We start from the raw sequence: 6,546 nt of genomic DNA, 5'->3' as shown, positions 1-6,546 counted from the left end.
CTGCTCATGGATTGGAAGAATAAATATTGTCAAAATGTCAATACTACCCAAAGCTATCTACACATTCAATGCAATCCCAATCAAAATTGCACCAGCATTCTTCTCAAAACTAGAACAAGCAATCCTAAAATTCATATGGAACCACAAAAGGCCCCGAATAGCCAAAGTAATTTTGAAGAAGAAGACCAAAGCAGGAGGCATCACAATCCCAGACTTTAGCCTCTACCACAAAGCTGTGATCATCAAGACAGCATGGTATTGGCACAAAAACAGACACATAGACCAATGGAATAGAATAGAAACCCCAGGACTAGACCCACAAACGTATGGCCAACTCATCTTTGACAAAGCAGGAAAGAACATCCAATGGAAAAAAGACAGTCTCTTTAACAAAGGGTGCTGGGAGAACTGGACAGCAACATGCAGAAGGTTGAAACTAGACCACTTTCTCACACCATTCACAAAAATAAACTCAAAATGGATAAAGGACCTGAATGTGAGACAGGAAACCATCAAAACCTTAGAGGAGAAAGCAGGAAAAGACCTCTCTGACCTCACCGTAGAAATCTCTTACTCGGCACATCCCCAAAGGCAAGGGAATTAAAAGCAAAAGTGAATTACTGGGACCTTATGAAGATAAAAAGCTTCTGCACAGCAAAGGAAACAACCAACAAAACTAAAAGGCAACCAACTTCGGAATGGGAAAAGATATTTGCAACTGACATATCGGACAAAGGGCTAGTATCCAAAATCTATAAAGAGCTCATCAAACTCCACACCCAAAAAACAAATAACCCAGTGAAGAAATGGGCAGAAAACATGAATAGACACTTTTCTAGAGAAGACATCCGGATGGCCAACAGGCACATGAAAAGATGTTCAACGTCGCTCCTCATCAGGGAAATACAAATCAAAACCACACTCAGATATCACCTCATGCCAGTCAGAGTGGCCAAAATGAACAAATCAGGAGACTATAGATGCTGGAGAGGATGTGGAGAAACGGGAACCCTCTTGCACTGTTGGTGGGAATGCAAATTGGTGCAGCCGCTCTGGAAAGCAGTGTGGAGGTTCCTCAGAAAATGAAAAATAGACCTACCCTATGACCCAGCAATAGCACTGCTAGGAATTTATCCAAGGGATACAGGAGTACTGATGCATAGGGGCACTTGTACCCCAATGTTTATAGCAGCACTCTCAACAATAGCCAAATTATGGAAAGAGCCTAAATGTCCATCAACTGATGAATGGATAAAGAAATTGTGGTTTATATACACAATGGAATACTACGTGGCAATGAGAAAAAATGAAATGTGGCCTTTTGTAGCAACGTGGATGGAACTGGAGAGTGTGATGCTAAGTGAAATAAGCCATACAGAGAAAGACAGATACCATATGGTTTCACTCTTATGTGGATCCTGAGAAACGTAACAGAAACCCATGGGGGAGGGGAAGGAAAAAAAAAAAAAAAAAGGAGGTTAGAGTGGGAGAGAGCCAAAGCATAAGAGACTGTTAAAAACTGAGAACAAACTGAGGGTTGATGGGGGGAGGGAGGGGAGGGAGGGTGATGGGTATTGAGGAGGGCACCTTTTGGGATGAGCACTGGGTGTTGTATGGAAACCAATTTGACAGTAAATTTCATATATTAAAAAAAAAAAGAAAAAAAAAGAAAATAGGGTATTTTCAATCTAGATGCTTGTAACAAATACAACCCAAATAATCTTTTTGATTTTTATATTTTATTAGGATTGGCAATTAAGTTTGTTTCATTGGCACACCAACTTCTGTGGCTTATACAAAGGCTGCAAGATGTAGTTAATAAAATTCAGAATAAGAAAAAAAAAAAGAAGAAAGACACTTATGTTCCATCATCAACAATGCTTTATTAGGGAAGGAGAAGTAAAGTTTTATTTATCCAAATCCCCCCACTCCCCACCCCCCAAAAAAAAAAAAAGAAGAAGAAAGGAAAAGAAAATAATCCTTTCCCAGGTCTTAGGCACAGATCGAAGAAAGGCTGTATTTTAAGAAAGGTAGACTTGTTCCTGATGCTTTTCCTGGGGCTCTGGGGGAGAGTGGTCCTAATTCAGAGAGGAGCCTGACCCTAAGAGGAAAGAGAACAACTTCAGGATTAAGTCTCTTCTATGGCAAACCTCAGCCCAGGAAGAGCAGAGTAGAGATTCAGAGAATGCCATCTGCCACCAGGGCAGGCTTCGGAGAGAAGATGTGCTGCTGGAGCATGGGGGAGACCTGTGATTTGTTTGCACGATGGTCTTGATGGCTTTTGCTCTTACTGCTTCTGGGTGGTCACTTCTGCTGGCACGGTGGTGGCTGCACAGGGGGACACTGCTGCTGGCAGAGTTGAGGTGGAAACTTTGGAGGTGGGCATGGCACTGGGCACTTCGGCGGTGGGCATGGCGTTGGGCACTTGGGAGGTGGGAGCACAAGAGGTCGTTGGCAGGGCTGCTTGCACTATTGCTGCTGCTGCTGATAGGACATCTTTCTGGATATCAGAGAACCTAAAAAAAATGCAAAGGTCAAAATGCAAGTGTCATTGTTTACAAGAGGATCACTCTTGCAGATAGAGCAAGCCAAAACCCATCAATTATTTCCAAGGACAAACTTTGGTCTCTGACTCTCTCCTTTAGACTGTGTGGCTCCCCTTTTTGTTCTTGTTAGGATCATGCCTCATCAGTATCCTGTGCATTTGGGGCCACTTTATCTCACCTTCTCTTGACCTCTTTCAATGACAAAATTGTCTTCTCTGTCTTGAGATAGCAACAGACAGTGGATGTATGCAAATACAATCTCAAGAAAAAAGATGCTGAATTCCTGGCCAATACCAAAGCAAGTCTCTACCACATCAGTTCCCATGAGGCCCTGATTAAGATTGAAGTAAGCTGCTTTGGGTGCTAAGACAAAGTCTATTCAGGGAGAATTGCCAAAGTGTAGGCCTGCCCTCAAAGGGCTCATGGAGAGCCTGGCAATACATTAGGATGCTCTCTCTTATATTAATATGTCATGACCAAAGAGAAACTCTTGCCCTCACTTGCTTTCAGCTCAATATTATTCCCTTAATTAGGTTTTGCTTAAGAATTTCAACCTTGTAATAGAAAGACACATACTTCATCAACAAAAATTAGCTCACTTACATCCTTGGCCTGACAACTTTCAATTCCCCAGGGAAGAGTATGCACGTCGTTGAGGAAAACCAGCTATTGCTGCTTATAAATTAATTCCAAACATCATCTCATATCCCCCAAGCATATAGAACCACCCACCCCACCCCCCATGAGATTCACTTGATTCTCCAGAGCTGTTGGGGAGCTGAGCACGAAAAGGGTGGCAACAATGTGGCAGGTGTCCCCTTTATATGGCTCGGTGGCGCCCACCTTCAGGAAGTGAAGAAGCCTAAGGCTGGGCTGGACCAGTTGTTTGGAAACCAAATGCAATCCACCTGAAATTCCCAAAATGTCTTGTCACTTCGATTACTGGAAACTTCCTGCTCTGGGATTGTCCCCATTGGGGCAAGAACTCAGTGATTTGCCTGAGGCTCTCTCTTGACCAGCAGTTCCAGTTTCATGTGACAGATGAAGAATTGGGACAGTTCTCAAACTGGGGGCCCAAGAGGTCATTCCTTGATTGGGCTTACCTTCACCTACCTCCCTGCCCCATGCCTGTATCAGAAGCCTGTGTGTCCATTTACTTTTCAACTGCCTGTCATTTAGCTTTGTGTTCTAGAATGACAGAAGCTTGGGTTCTCAGAGGCTAGCAACATGGCTTATGCTCTGTCTCTCTCGCAGGCACTTATAACTCACTTCCACTTACTCTAAGGCTGGCTGCTCACATTAACTGGTTCCTTTTAATATGGATGAAGAGAATGCATGGTCTCCACAGGGAGCGACAGGGCTCCCTGTGCAGGAGCTGAAGCCAGGATCCAGCACAACACAGGCTGTGCTATTCTGTAGAGAACAAGACTGTGTGGCCTCATGTCAATGGTGACATGGGGCTGGTCCATTTTCCACTTAATGTCTGCTAGAATGCCAAGGTTACTTTCTACCATATGCTCGTCCCAGGATTTTCATTCTCTTATTTGAAATCCTGTGGGAATTTTCAACTCATAGCTCACTAAGAGAAACTGAAATGTTTGTTTTTATTGAATGTCACTCAACAGACCTGCGATCACTTCTGAAACATGAGTTAGGGTGTTAGCAGAGGCTTCAAAACTCCCTGCCTTACCTTTTCTTAACATCCCTGGGAGTACTCAATCCACTGATTCCTCCTCACCTTCCAAGTGAACTCATCTGTGGTTTTGTTTAAATAAAGGCAGGGTGGTTGGCATTAAAATCTCCCAGTAAGTTCTAAATACAGCTTACATAAACCCTTTAGTACTGTAATCACTATGCTTACAGCCCCTTATTTATTTTTATTAATATTCTATCCATTAATAGATTAATTAATGTTATCAATATCTACACATCTCACGGTAACCAGCCATCACCTGCCTTGCACCTCTTCCAATATTCAGTGAAGCAGCAGAGTACACTGGAAATGTCCTAGAGGAGACATCCAAAGACAGGAGTTTAAACCTAGGGGCGTCACTAGCTAGCTTTGTGATGCGGGAAAATATTTTCTCAGCGTCCTCTGCCTTCGTACATCTGTTATTAGTTACAGCTAACATTGACAAGAATTATTCCTAATACTTAGAAGACCTAGAACCTTCCACTGGGCTTTCCATTGTTAAAGTCAATAATTACCAGCCACGCCATCAAATCTCCCTTGACCTTCTTGATTTCCTCCTGCAGAACCCCAGCACTCAGCCTATTTTCCTTGCACCTTTGAAGCCATTGTTTACTTCCATCAAGAACAAGTAGACAGGTGTTCCTTTTCATTATTAAGGGTATTACTAAGTAACCATCACTATAAGGAAACTGACAAAAATGATCAAAATTCAAAAGCATTCGAGTATTCAGGCAGTTGGCTCACCATTACTGGGTTTGGGGCTTCTATGACGTCATGAGTAATGCCTGCCCTAAGAAATGTCAAGATATTATGAAAAACAAGCAAACACTGAAAGAGTTGATCAAAACATATTTTCTTAATGCTTTCATGGGGATGGTTTCTGATTAGATCATTTATGGATCCACATGACAAAATAATAGGCAAAAATGAAAAGTGATCTTCTAAAAGAGTGTGTATTATATGAAAAGGGCAAGTAACAAACCATGTGTACAATATAACTACATTTATATTTAATGTATATGTAGTTACATGTGTGTATATATAAATACATATGTAAATGTGGATCTCTTACACCATGCAGAGGAAATCAACTGTACTACCGTTTGAGATTTTAGGCACAGCTAACTGAAGGTTTGCTATGTGCCAAGCATTGTGTGAGGAACCCTATGTGCATTAACTCATCTTTCCTTACAACAGACTTATAGGTGAAAAGTTATTTTCTCCTTCCCCACTTCAACTCTTGCCCTGTCAGTCTTTTACCGTGAAACATATATGAACTCCCTATGATTTTCTCAAAAAGAAATTCAGAGCTGGATAAGGAGAAACATTGCTGAACATTCCCAGAAAGCAAAAAGAAAACTACTACCACCCTTCCAACAATCACGTTTAGGCAGCTAAACTGGAAACTCCATTAGGACAACCTGGTTTGAAAAAGTGGTACAATCATTTTCTCTTCTCTGTCACTAGCAGGTTTGCTGTTTGGGGTCTTTAAATTTTTGGTTTCGAACCAATGTGCAAGCACTCGCAAAAGCTCCAGGATCACTGAGCAAGTACATGGTAGACAAATTTCATGAGAGATCGAGAGAGAAAAGGACTCTTACTTAGTTCAACAACTTGTTATTTGCATGAGCAAATGCTCTTGGATATTTTTAATCTTTGAGTAGATAAGAAATGCACACTTGGCAAAATTCAAATGGTGCAGAGATAATACACGATGAAAATGGCCCCTTACCCCTTTCCTTCAGCCACTCAATTTCCCACCCTGGGGAATCACTGTTAGCAGTCTCTCAGTGAGTCCTTCCATTGACTGTAGCTTTATATTACATGCATATGTAATGAATGTAATATAAATGTAATGAAAGCATGACAGTATCATGCTTTCCTCAGTGAATTTGTTCCTAGTGTTGATGATGAGATTATTAGTATTTTATGAGATTCTTTAGAGGAACCAGTGATGTCCAGATGCCTCACAATGAAGAAGTTTAACTAATACCAGCCATATAACACCTTGTGGGGAACCATTTACCAGTTGTCAGACTCAAGGATCCAAGAAGACAAAGGAAAAAAAAAAAAAAAAAAAAAAAGGAAAGAAAGATGCAATGGGCAGTGAGCCCACTTGGGGAGAAATAGCTTTCCAGTAAGCAGCATATGTTGGTTGGCAAGTGTGCAGGAAGGTGGGCCATGGGGAAAAGAGGAATACGATGGAAGAGGCAGAGCAGATGATCCACAGGAAATGATGAAGACAGAGGGGAAAGACTCTTCAAAGACAACAAAGCTGCTGGCATTTCCTCGTATATGTATTGGACC

The 6,546-nt window shown here is 41.7% G+C and overlaps 1 long non-coding RNA gene across 1 annotated transcript; it reads right to left on the bottom strand.

The window, feature by feature from the left end:
• Positions 1 to 1,952: 1,952 nt before the first annotated feature.
• Positions 1,953 to 4,303, bottom strand: LOC122212900. Its single transcript, XR_006199360.1, has 3 exons — positions 4,237 to 4,303; positions 3,390 to 3,454; positions 1,953 to 2,516 (listed from the first exon to the last, which is right to left on the bottom strand). It is a non-coding gene; the product is annotated as an uncharacterized LOC122212900 (long non-coding RNA).
• Positions 4,304 to 6,546: the final 2,243 nt, after the last annotated feature.

Source organism: Panthera leo, unplaced genomic scaffold (assembly GCF_018350215.1).
Source record: "Panthera leo isolate Ple1 unplaced genomic scaffold, P.leo_Ple1_pat1.1 Un_scaffold_64, whole genome shotgun sequence".
NCBI lineage: Eukaryota > Metazoa > Chordata > Mammalia > Carnivora > Felidae > Panthera > Panthera leo.
Note: the sequence above shows the minus strand (reverse complement) of the source record. Positions and strands in the feature narration are given on the sequence as shown.